Consider the following 13,562-nt stretch of genomic DNA (forward strand, 5'->3'; position numbering starts at 1 on the left):
AAGTTGTACAGAGTATAACAGAACTCCATTTCAAAAGAAAGATATAAAATACTTCATCTGAATTCTCATTACTTGTCAGTAGTTTCTAGCTTTGTAGGTAAATTAAATATTTCTGCAAGTGGTACCCATAAATGAAGTGTCCTGTTTTGTAGCCTTCATTGTTCATACCATCATAAAAGAGCACAGATACATGCAGTTGTTGCTCCTGCTTTTGTTTATCTTGAAAGCATTGCTTTCTGATAGTTAATATGTTTCAAATTAGTATTGTAATACTTTTGTTGTTTAAGTTACAACCCACCATTATGTTATTTTATAATTTTAGAAGCTAGTTTCTTAAGGCAGATATGGGTTCCTTAATTCAGGTAATCAAATCATAGAAATTTAGAGCTGGAAGGAGGCTTAGAAATTGTAAAGTTCTCTTCCCTCATCCTACCTAATAATAGACAAATATGCAAATTGACCATACCTCTGACACACCCACAAGCCACACCCACCATCCAGAGTGAGTATGCAAATTAACCCAACCAAGATGGCTACAGCCACAAAGAGCAAGGTTTCCTAGGAAACTGAGGAAGCCAAGCTTTCCGCCTGCCCTTGCCAGGCCTAAGCCTCCACTCAAGCTACAAAGTTTCAATTATAGAAGGTAAACAAATTCAAACAGAAATGGCGGCAGAACGGAGCTTGAGAGAGCAGGCCAGGGTTGCCGGCGGCAACAGGGGAAGCAAAGCTTTCCGCACACCCTGGCCGGGCCCACCCGCTTAAGCTACAAAGTTTCAATTATAACCCCAACAGAAATGGCTGCCAGCCGCAGAGGGAGCCCCAGGCTTGGTTCCGCTCCAGGCTACAAAGTTTCAATTGTAGAAGGAAAATAAATTCCAGATACCAGGGCCTCCGCTTGCGTTGCCAGGGGGCGTGGCCGGCCTGCAAACCACCACAGGCCCCTTGCTAAGGCCGCCCCATGCCCCAAGGGAACCCCACCCTGATCCGGGACACCCTTCAGGGCAAACCAGCTGGCCCCCACCCCTGTACCAGGCCTCTATCCTATCTAATAAAAGAGTAATATGCAGATTGATCATCACTGCAACACACAATATAGCTGCCCCCATGTGGTCAAAGATCCTGCCCCCATGTGGACACAAGATGGCCACCACAAGATGGCCAGCAGGGGAGGGCAGTTGGGAGGCACCCGGCCTGCAAGGGAGGGCAGTTGAGAAAGACCAGGCCTGCAAGGGAGGGCAGTTGGAGGTGATCAACCCTGCAGGAGTGGGCAGTTAGGGGTGACCAGGCCGGCAGAGGAGGGAAGTTGGGGGCAAACAGGCTGGCAGCAGAGTGGTTAGGGGGTGATCAGGCTGGCAGGCAGAAACGGTTAGGGGCAATCAGGAAGGCAGGCTGGCAAGCAGTTGGGAGCCAGCAGTCCTGGATTGTGAGAGGGATGTCCGACTGCCCGGGATTGGGCCTAAACAGGCAGTCGGAAATCCCTCGAGGGGTCCCAGATTGGAGAGGGTACAGGCTGGGCTGAGGGACAACACCCCTCCGTGCACGAATTTCATGCACCGGGCCTCTAGTTTTACAGATAAAGAAACTGAGGGTATCATGATACAGAAACTAGCCCAAGGTCATATTGCTAATTAGTAGTAAATTATATCCACTCATTTTCTTCACTCCTGTTCTGTTCTTTTATCTACCCACGTACAGTATTTGCATTTATGTGATAACACAATATTCAGTGTTTGGTTTTTGTAATTCTTTAAATAGAACATAATTCAGCTGTTTTAGAAAACTGAAATTTGATTTATTATATGAATAAATATTTGTAATCAGGTTTATTAGGTAAAGATCAATTTCACTGAGATAGATTTTTAGATAGTAATGAAAACAAAACAAGGCCAAAATTCCCAGCAGCCACACCTGGATTATTCATTTAAATTCAGTGCACAAGATCATCTGCTTCAGATCATGCATATATACTAGCCACATACTAAAGTTCACAAACTCACTTAATTTGCTAAAAATTTTAACAAATATATTGAATAATATAACATATGAAATGCTTTAGTTTCATTTTTAAAAGATGATCAATATAAAAATGTAAATTTTATAATTATGTGAAAATATCTGAGTGTAAACTTTGTAAAAATAAATTTGTTAGGCAAAAATTTATAGTTTTAATTAATCTTTTTGATTCATTTATTTATTTTCTTTATTGATTAAGGTATTACATATGTGTCCTTATCCCCTCTTATCCACTCATCTGCTGATGGGCACTTAGGCTGTTTCCAAATCTTAGCTATTGTAAATTGTGCTGCTATGAACATAGAGGTGCATATATTCTTTCTGATTGGTCTTTCTGGTTTCTTGGGATATAGTCCTAGGAGTGGTATTACTGGGTCAAATGGGAGTTCCATTTTTAGTTTTTTAAAGAAACTCCATACTGTTCTCCACAGTGGTTGCACCAGTCTGCATTCCCATTAGCAGTGCACGAGGGTTCCTTTTTCTCCTCATCCTCTTCAGCACTTGTCATTTGTTGATTTGTTGATGATAGCCATTCTGACAGGTGTGAGATGATACCTCATTGTCGTTTTGATTTGCATCTCTCGGATGATTAGTGACTTTGAGCATGTTTTCATATGTCTCTTGGCCTTCCTTATGTCCTCTTTCGAAAAGTATCTATTTAGGTTCATTGCCCATTTTTTTATAAGAGGTGGATTTTTAATGACATTTTAATATATATAGACAAATAGCCATTTTAAGTTGTCTTTATAGGATGGTTAAAATTTATATAATTTTATACTTACAAATTATTAAAATAGAGAAGTTTGGAAATATTATTTGGTCAAGAATAGTAACCAGATGTTTTCCAATAATATTTATGATGGTAGTTTAGATATCTAAAGTAGAGATTGCTTTAAAATGGATTATTTTTAATGTGAATGTGTATCTGTCCTGTCATTCAAAAAATAATACTCAGCAATAATATTCAGCAGCAATGCTTATTCTCTGCATATTGCTAACTATTTAGAACTTTGTCATAAAGCACTTTTGTCTCAGGATTTCTGAATGCAGTTATGTAATATATATCCAGCCTTCTACTTACAGTCTAGGTACAGCATTGGACACTACTATAATAGGTTAAACTTAGAGATTAATATTGGCTTACAAGTACTCCTTACAGCACATCATTTCAGATCTCTGCTTTTTAGGTATGTCAATTGCTACAGTTAATTAAAGAGAGCTGCATATACTGCTGTTTAAACCAATTTAAAGCATTGGGCATGTATTTCCAGTTATGTGAACTACAGAATGATTATACCTTAACATGAACTCTGTCCCTGTAAGCCTGTAGTGTCCCACAGTTCAGATATATTATTGGTTCAGATTCTTTTCTCAGTCCCTAAACATCCATCTTTTTGCTTGTTTTGGAGTGATGGAAATGTAAGTGTATATCACTGATTTCCACATTTTAGAATAATGTTTTATACATAGTAAGTGTACCCTCAATGAGTGTTTGAAAAATGATTTGTCACTGATTTACATATTAAGCTTGTGGATTTTCTTTTAATTTTATCATAGCTTGTTATTTAACTTTTCATGGATAGTCTTCTCTTTGCCTGCTGATCTTAGGCAGCTACCTAAGGGTGGGAAGAATTTTTTTTTTTAAACAGACATACTCCGTAAGATTTTATGCACTTATAAATATCCAATAAATGGGTAAGTGGGTATTCAATTGTTTTCATTTTCAATAAACTTCGAGTGAAAATTTTAAGCCCTGCTACCTGAAGAATTCTTGGTTTCATGCAGAAAGAAGACATCTGTTATAGAGTCTGTGAGTCAGATGTGCTTGGAATAATGTACTAATAAAATTAATATGTATAACTTTTTTGTTCTTTAGACTCTTTTAAGAGCTTAGTGGATCTTTTAAAAATTGTATATGTATTACACATCCAACAAAATGACTATTGGAAATATTTAAAAAAGAAAAATTATTCATAATCCCATCTATACATATAAAAGCCTAAGTGACCATTGCAACCGAAACAACCGAACGGATGACCAAATAGGCTGCGTGGTGCGACCAGGCCAGCAGGGGGGTTAGTGAGGGCCGACCAAACGACTGAGCAGCAGGCTGCATGGGGTGACCAGGCCGGCAGGGGGGTTAGTGAGGGACGAGCAAACAACTGAACAAGCAGGCTGTATAGGGCGACCAGGCTGGTAGGGGGGGCAGTTAGGGATGACCATGCCAGAAGGGGTGGCAGTGAGTGGTGACCAGACTGGCAGGGGGTGCAGTAAGGGTGACCAGGCTGGCAGGGGGGCAGTTGGGGGTGACTAGGCCATCAGGGGGGCAGTTAGGGGTGATCAGGCAGGCAGGTGAGCAGTTAGGAGCCAGTGGTCCCGGATTGTGAGAGGGACATCCCCCGAGGGGTCCCAGATTGGAGAGGGTGCAGGCTGGGCTGAGGGGACCGCCCCCTCGGGGCCCCCCCTCCCCCCGCACAAAATTCGTGCCTCTAGTCATTTTAATAAAAATTGATTTAGGTTATTTTTTGTTTCATTTCATAGAGTAGATAAAATTCGTAATTGGTGTTATTACATTTCTTATTTAAAAATGTACATTATACCTTTGTCATTTTCAGGCTTTTATAGAAATGCTTTGAGAGCTGATACTTGCATATAAGTATAAAAAGCAGCTCCACTCACAGAGCTGCTTTCCAGGTGTGAGCTATGAGGGGACCTCAATTATCTCTGCAGTGACTCTCACTTTGGAATTTACTCCAACAATAGCTTGACCTAGTGAAAATCTATAGGGCTTCAGGTTATTATACAAAACCCATCATTCACTTAGGCTTTTGGAGGGGTCTTGTTGATTCAAGGACAGTTTTGGTGACTAGATTCAGAGTTCAGTTTAGAAGCAGATTTTCAATGGATACGTGTCAACAATAAGATCATATAAAATGAAAGTGATGACTAGGAGAGGGTGTATGGTAAAAATGAAATAAAATTGAAGAGTGCTACCTGAGATTGCTCAATTTAATTTTGTAGAAAGGTCTTATTGCCTTTCAGGAGTTTGAAAATAATAAGTTTAAACTGGTAGTGACATTTATTTTATAATGTTTCCAAGCTCCATGTGATTTACTGAAGAAAGAAGGGAGAAATATAAAATTAAATTTCTTTATTTTCCAATGTAAAAAATAAAATAAAATACAAGAATATTTAGTTGCCAAACATATGTGTTAGGAAGGAAGGAAAATGAGAGGAAAAGGAATCTGTACTAATGTCAGAGCAACTGTCTGCTTAAGTTAAGCCCGGGATCTGAAATGTTGCTTACTATAAATTTTTATGGTATCATCAGGTAGTCCTAGAATATCCAAAACATATTTTTCTTCTTCTTCACCTCACTCCTAATTTTTACCTCTTGTCTAATTCTTTCCTTTAAATTGCTACTACTAGCAATTTAGGAATAAAGTAGAGATCTAAAAACTGATTTCAAATCCATCCTTTCTTAAACTCTCTTCTTCATTTGCCAGTTTCTAAATAATCCATCACATTTTCCCCTATAATCCTTTATTTTTATATATCCCACCCTATACTTGTGGACCTAATTAGTGAAAATCTACTCAAAAGTCAGTCAAAGTATAGTATAAATCATGTTACTGGTTTTGACTACCTTTTCTTTAAATCAAACAGGTTGTTGCAAAAAACTAAATTGCTATAATTAATATTTCTTGTTGACTGGATAAAGTAATTTTATTTTAGAAAAGTGATTTTACAAAAATTAAGATAGGATAAATTTGCATATCTCACTGTTTCTTCATATGTGTTTCTATAATAAGAAAACTTTTCTTCCAAATGAATATTATGTTTTAAACATTGTACATCTGAAAAGTAAAGACACTTTAAGTGACTATTTGTGAGGCTAAATTGAGTATTTATTTTTAGATACCCTAAACTTGAGAAACTGATTTTACAGAATAGCTACTTTTTACTCAGTTTCTTAAAAAAGTATTTTTAAAAGTCTCTGCATGTATAAAAATTAAAGAAAATAATTGTGATTTCTTCTGTCATATTTGATATCAAATCTTCTTCAGTTAAATTTTTTACCACTTCACCAAAATTAAAATGCTAAATAGATAACTTCACAAAGCCTATTTTGAATAAAGAGAGAAAAAGTACATAGTATTATTCCTAGTTTCTAAGGTGGATCAAGTCTGCACTTCCATTTACTTAAATGCGTTTATTGTTTGTGAGCCCAAAACATGTATAAACCCTTTCTTTTACCATATGTATATTTAAATAAGCAACACTTAATATCTTCTCCATCTGAAGTGAAATATTTCCTTAACACTAACACAAGTCAGTTCTCAGCCAAAGCAAATAGAAGAATGAATGCTTTGTTAATCATCCGTAACTAATGTGTGTATACACAGGGGGAAAAAAATCAAATCTGTTTTTGACAAGAACCTTTTGATGGAATTTGCAAAAAAAAAAAAAAAAGAAGAAGAAGAAGAAGGAGAAGAACAAACTTTTAATACAGGTCAGGCCCTTCTAATTTATGAGTTTGAAATTTTTGTTTTTATTTTTTTAAGTATAGGTACTTGGTAACAAATCAAACAGTATAGAAGACCTTTTAATGAAAATCAATCCTATCTTCAACCCTCTCCAAGAGGCAGCCTCTTTTAACTGCTCTAGATTCTCGTTCTGGTGGTTGGTTCCTTCATGATTGTAGTTCCATAGGATATACTTGTACTCTATTTCAAATGTTGTCAACTTCAGACAACATTTCTTGAATCTCCAGTTCAAATTGCACATTCCTGGCTAGCAGCATTTCAGAAATGCATATAGTCATTCCCTATCATTTTTTTAAAATCCAGATCCTTTCTTGATAGTTTCTCAAGGGATTAGTACAGTTCTACCATTGTGCTCACCATTGTTCCCACCACTTCAAAAACTTACTGTCAAGCCCATCTCATCTGCTCTCTGATTCCTTTCCACTTTTTTTTCCTTGTTAAAATCTATTCTGTTCCCCTTTTTGGTATTAAAGTTTGGATGAGCCATAGATTCGAATTAGGGAAATCATATATTTTTCTTTTAAAAATATGCAAAATTTATTTTTAAAATATCTATGTAACCCCAAGTAATTGTATTTCATTTTAATTTTTTTCCCTGTGAGTCAATGGCCCTTGTAAGAAATTTGTTAGTTTTTGAACCCTTCCCCTAGTAGATAATAGCTGGACATAAGGATTTTGATTTAAAAAAAAAAGAGCAGGCATGTTATAAATTTGACTTGATGGATTTCTAAGACTATAGCATTCTTCACAAAGACTCTTAAAATAATGTAAATAAAAATAATACATTCTGAAATGCCAGTCTTTTTCACCCTTTTGCCCCTTCTTGGCTCAGCTGTTCCTTTCTACTCTTTTCCCAACAAACTTCTTCAACATGATTCATATCTGCTCTCCAGCTTTTCCTAGGAGATAATTCCAATTTTAAATAGCAATCAGGACAAAAATGGAGCTTGGCATTTAATTTTAGGACTTTACTTTTACTACAATGTATCAGTTACTTCTAGAGAGTCTAGTACTGACTTTAGTCCTTTTTAAACAATTTGGGACACTGCTTGGAAATATGCATGGAACTGTGTGACCCTGCCTAAATCTTTCTTCTCAGCATTATATGAATTACCTTCATTAATTTATGTTGCTCTAAAAAAGTCAATTGTAGCTCTGTGGTTAAGCCAGAAATGCTGCTTTTACAATACAGATATTAGATTGTGGATCAAGACTAATAGGTTATCATCAAATTGGTTTTCCGGTTGTCATAAAAGCTGTGGATAGAAAGACATTCTACGATGTGAAATGCTTTGCCTTTTGAGGTAGCCTAACTGTACTCTGAGGATATCTCCTTTCTTTGTTTCTGTGGTCAGTAGGATTTACTATTATTCTGTCTTATCAAGTATCAAAGAATAAACATGGTTATATTTTAATTTCCTGATTCAGCCCCTGGACTAATTGAGTTTTTCCCTTTACAGAATATATAATATAATATAATATAATATAATATAATATAATATAATGTATAACCTTTTTATTTTTTTTATTTTTTACTCTATTTAACTAGAGGCCTGGTGCACGAGATTTGTGCATTGGTGGTGGGGGGGAGGGGGGAAAGCCTCTAAGCCCAGCCTGCACCCTCTCTCAGTCCGGGACCCCTTGGGGGATAGCCAGCAGTCAGACATCCCTCTTGCAATCTGGGGCTCTCGCAGTCTGGGACCCCTCGCTCCTTACCACCCGCCTGCAGCGGAGGTGGTGGGAGAGGCTCCTGCCACTGCCGCTGCGCTCACCAGTCGTGAGCCTGGCTTCTGGCTGAGCAGTGCTCCCCTTGTGGAAGTGCACTGACCACCAGGGGGCAGCTCCTGCATTGAGCATCTGCCCCCGGTGGTCAGTGCGTGTCATAGCAACTGGTCATTCTGCCATTCGGTCGATTTGCATATTATGCTTTTATTATATAGGATATTTATAAAATATACTAGGGGCCCAGTGCACAAATTCGTGCGCCTTGAAAGGAACTGTGGGCCGTGAGGCTGCAGTGGGCACAGGGGTGTGTCTCGGCCCATCCTCCGTGCCTCTGCCTCACCCCTCCCACCGCAGCCCCTGGTCCCCTGTCTGCCGGCATCCCTGCTCCCACTGCCGCCGCTCACAACCACTGACGGCGCTGAGTGATTGGGGCCGGTGCCAGCGGTGGGTGCAAGCAGGGCTGGCGCTATCAGCGGGTGCTAGCAGCGGCTGCTGCCCCGATCACCCCTCAGGAGCAGGGGGAAGTGGAGAAGCCCGAAGAGCTATATCCAGTTCTAAAAATATATAAATGTTAAATGTCTGTTTCATTTTAAAAAAAAACTTAGATAACATTATCCTTGAGCATAAACTTGAATTTTATTCTTAAACTAGCGGCCCGGTGCACGAAATTCGTGCACATTAAAAGGGGATTCATTAGAGGAAATAATTTAATATTGCTATTTGCCCTTTCTCTATAATAGAAGTGCCAGAGATGAAAGAAAATTAGTAAAATGTATATGAAAACTTTCCTCCTGTCAGAGTCTGGGGCGCACCATGGGACCCAGAGTCAAGTCCCTGCCCACCCACATGTGCCTCAAAATCATGTGAGACCCAGACCCAGCCACTCCCCTTCCCCCCCATTGAGCTAGATCCAGACCCGGCCATTCCCACCCTTGTCAAGCCCCACCAGCAGGGGACGTAGCCTCAGGTGGGCGTGGCCTGAGTTCCTCCAGCCCAGACTGGGGCGGGTGGGCGTGCCTTGAGGTCCCCCATCAAGCCCCGCCAGGTGGGGGTTGCAGCCTGAGGTCCCCTGTCAAGCCCCACAGGGGCAGGGGAGAGGGTAGCCTCAGGTCCCTGCTGATTGCTCGTTAAGGCTCCTTATGGGAACTTGGCCTCAGCTGTGGGTGCAGCCATCTTTGTGACTGAGTGATGGTCAATTAGCATATTCCATCTTTATTAGATAGGATTATTTATTGTATTTTACTAAGCTTTCAATAGGAAATAGGAAGTAAAAAGTTCCCACTTTTTTGTTGTTGTTGTTAATTCTCACCTGAGAATATTTTCCTCCCCCTCCCCCTTTTTTTTTAGCTAGTGGAAGGGAGGGGGAGAGACAGAGAGAGAACATTGATGTGAAAGAGACACATAGATTGGTTGCTTCCCTCACATGCCCTGACCTGACTGGGGACTGGGATCTGAGGTATGTGTCCTAGACCAGAATTGAACCCATGGGCTGACACTCTTAAACACTGAACCAAACCAGCTAGGGCAAATTTACCACTTTTTTTGTTATTAGCTCCTAAAATTAATTTTTTATATGAAAAGTAATAGATAGCTAAAGTTTTTTAAAAAGCCAGTAGAATAAAGAGTAATTCTGTCTCCCTACTTTGTTTATATTTTCTTTTCCTCAGAAAACTTACTATTAGGTCCCTATGTATATCTCCAGATTTATACATATCACCTTTTAATACACAGTAAGAGCAGAATAATAATATTTGATATCTTGTGCTTTTCATTTAAGCATATACATTGATAGTTTTCAAGTATTTAAGACATGCACTGTAAAATTTTTACTATATCATTATTTTTTCCCACGTAAAACTTACGATTTTTCTTAGAGTTTTTAAATGTAAAGTTTTAATTACAAATGAATCATGGGTTTTATTCAGAATTTCAGTGCAGTTTAACACTTGAATTTTATAGCATCTACCATTTACAAAGCACTTTCATGCATTTCATGTTATTTGATACTCTCAAAAACCCTGTAAATAAAACCCAATAATTGCGTGGTTTGTTATGGGTTTAATGAAGTTCAGATTTTTATCTTTCTTGAACACCTCTTTTCATTACTTCTGACTTTATTCTAATTTGTAAGCACAGGCAGAGGCAGATCTTTTCCTTTGTCTTCTAAGTTCTCCATCCTTTCCGTCCCCCTCTCCAAAACACACACATACACACACACACACACACACACACACACACACACACTTTTTAAAAAAAACCTAATGAACAGAGGTACACTGCTTTTATCTTCCCTAGCTCCTGTGACACTTGGGAGTCCTGTGAAAGGACACTATTCTCTTCTTAGAAATATATAAATATTTAGGAAAACCTAACTAAATAATCATTCTTTTTTTGTCCTATGCAAAAACATATTCTGATTGCTAAAATATGAACATATAAACATCATATACAAGTCTTTGTTCTTTTATTTATTTTTTAATCCTCACCTGAGGATATTTTTACATTGATTTTTAGAGAGAGTGCAAGAGAAAGGGAAAGACAGAAATATCAATGTGAGAGAAACACATCGATTGGTTGCTTCCTGCACGAGTCCTGACTAGGGCCCAGGCTGGGGAGGAGCCTGCAACCGAGGTACATGCCCTTGACCAGAATTGAACCTGGAACCCTTTGGTCCACAGGCCGGCGCTCTATCCACTGAGCCAGACTGGGTAGGGCTTTTGTTTGTTTGTTTATTTATTTTTAATTGTTTGAAGTATTAGATATAGTATTACATATGTCTCCTTTTCCCCCCATTGACCTCTCCCTGGCCACCCCCACCCCCCAGCATATGCCCTCACCCCCCTAGTGTCTGTGTTATTGCTTATATGCATGCATACAAGTCCTTTGGTTGATTTCTTACCGCACCGCCCCCTCCACCTTCCCACTGAAGTTTGACAGTCTGTTTGATGCTTCTCTGTCTGTATCTATTTTTGCTCATCAGTTTATGTTGTTCATTATATTCCAACAATGAGTGAAGTCATGTGATTTTCATCTTTCTCTGATTGGCTTATTTTGCTTAGCATAATGCTCTCCAGATCCATCCATGCTGTTGAGAATGGTAAGAGTTCTTTCTTTTTTACAGTAGCATACTATTCCATTGTGTAGATGTACCATGGTTTTCTAACCTACTCATCTGCTGATGGGCATTTAGGCTGTTTCCAAATCTTAGCTATTGTAAATTGTGCTGCTGTGAACATAGGGGTGCATATGTCCTTTCTGATTGGTGTTTTTGGTTTCTTGGGATATATTCCTAGAAGTGGGATCACTGGGTCAAATGGAAGTTCCATTTTTAATTTTTTGAGGAAACTCCATACTGTTTTCCACAGTGACTGCACCAACCTGCATTCCACCAGTAGTACACGAGGGTTCCTTTTTCTCCACATCCTCGCCAGCACTTGTCATTTGTTGATTTGTTGATGATAGCCATTCTGACAGGTGTGAGATGGTATCTCATTGTCGTTTTGATTTGCATCTCTTCGATGATTAGTGACTTAGAGCATGTTTTCATATGTCACTTGGCCTTCTGTGTGTCCACTTGCAAAAGGTCTATTTAAGTCCTTTGCCCATTTTATGATTGGATTGTTTATCTTTTTTTTGTTAAGCTGTATGAGTTCTCTATAAATTTTGAAGATTAGGCCCTCATCGGATATAACATTGGCAAATATGTTCTCCTGTGTAGTGGGCTTTCTTGTTGTTTTGTTGATGGTTTCTTTTGCTGTGCAAAAGCTTTTTATTTTGATGTAGTCTCATTTGTTTATTTTCTCCTTAGTTTTCATTGCCTTAGGAGTAGTACCGGTAAAAATATTGCTATGACATATGTCTGATATTTTATTTTTTTAAAGATTTTTTATTGACTTTTAGAAAGAGAGGAAGGGAGAGATGGAGAGAAACATCTATGTGAGAGCAAACATCCATCAACCAATGCCTGCACTATCGAGCCTGCAACCTCAGCATGTTCCCTGACTAGGTATTGAACCGGCAACCCTTTGGTGTATGGGATGACACCCAACCAACTGAACCACACTGGCCAGAGCAAATTTTTGTTTATTTTTAAAAGAAGTGTTCAAATACTGCTTATAATTCTTCTGACTCTTAGCTATGCATGGCTTTTGTGTCAGATCACTTTGCATTCAGTAACTTGGTGATAGTTGTTGTTGCTCGTGTTATAATTTGAGCACCAATAGCTCACTGGACACCACACCAGAAACATCCCAGCCCTACGGACACAGTTTGATTGGCAGAAAACTAAATTCCCATAGAATAATAATGATTGCATAAAAGCAAAAAGAACCAAATTGACATTTTTATCAATAGTTAACCTGGAATAACCCTTGCTAGCTAATGTAAAAGTAAAAGTTTAAGACATTAGTTTCCCAGATACTACCTTTTAGGATACTTAGCTTTGCTGATATATTAATGAATAAACAAAAGCATGCCTGCTAAGTATGCTGTTGTGGTATATGAAGGGCCAACTAAGATAATTTCATTTAACTTCAACACAAATCCTTTTGCTTATAGGCAAACCTTTTGCCTTTTTAATAGTGGTTGGAGGATATCTATATATGAACTCTTTTGTCCTACCATCTGCCTTACAAAAACAAAACCAGAAAGCACTGCAGTGGTAGAACTGATGATATGTCTTGATAAACTTACAGCATTTTAAAGTTTCCTTAAATGAGAATGGTAAGAGTTCCTTCTTTTTTACAGTAGCATAGTATTCCATTGTGTAGATGTACCATGGTTTTCTAACCTACTCATCTGCGATGGGCATTTAGGCTGTTTCCAAATCTTAGGCCTAAGTTTCCTTAGTCATCTGTAAACAGTAGTAATAGCAGCAGCCCTACCATTTAACAAGATGTTAAGATCAAATAAATAATGATCCCAAAGTAGGTCACTAAACAAATGGTAAAAATGGTCATTATTTTTTAAGTGCTATTATATCAAATGCTGTGAAAACATCAATATTATTTTTTCTATAGTGTTTGGAATATATGGAAATAAAGAAAAAGATGTAAATGAAATTGAAAGCAATTATTTGTTTCATAGAATAATAGATTTCTGTGAAAATCTCACCTCTTCTTTCTCTGCAGATTGCCAGGTGCAGTCAGTTAACTGTCTCTTCAGAGGCATTTTAGTGTAGTGCGTGTAGTGGTTAAAACTTGGACATTCGTAGCTGTGTAGTCCTGGGAAAACTGATGAACCTCAGCTTACTTATCTCTAAAATGAGAATAATGCTAG

The 13,562-nt window shown here is 38.4% G+C and overlaps 1 protein-coding gene across 12 annotated transcripts in view; it reads left to right on the forward strand.

Moving 5' to 3' along the window:
• The window catches only part of EHBP1 (EH domain binding protein 1), a 415,903-nt gene that overhangs the window by 171,300 nt on the left and 231,041 nt on the right, over positions 1 to 13,562 (forward strand). Inside the window, exon 1 of one of the 12 annotated variants that reach the window (XM_079792165.1) lies at positions 6,430 to 6,526. The exons of the other annotated variants lie outside the window; for them this stretch is intronic. The gene's annotated coding sequence lies outside the window, so the exon portion shown is untranslated. Of the gene's footprint in view, positions 1 to 6,429; positions 6,527 to 13,562 lie in introns of those variants that run through there. 12 annotated transcript variants of the gene reach the window in all.

Source organism: Cnephaeus nilssonii, assembly GCF_951640355.1.
Source record: "Cnephaeus nilssonii genome assembly, chromosome: 15".
Classification (NCBI taxonomy): Eukaryota; Metazoa; Chordata; class Mammalia; order Chiroptera; family Vespertilionidae; genus Cnephaeus; species Cnephaeus nilssonii.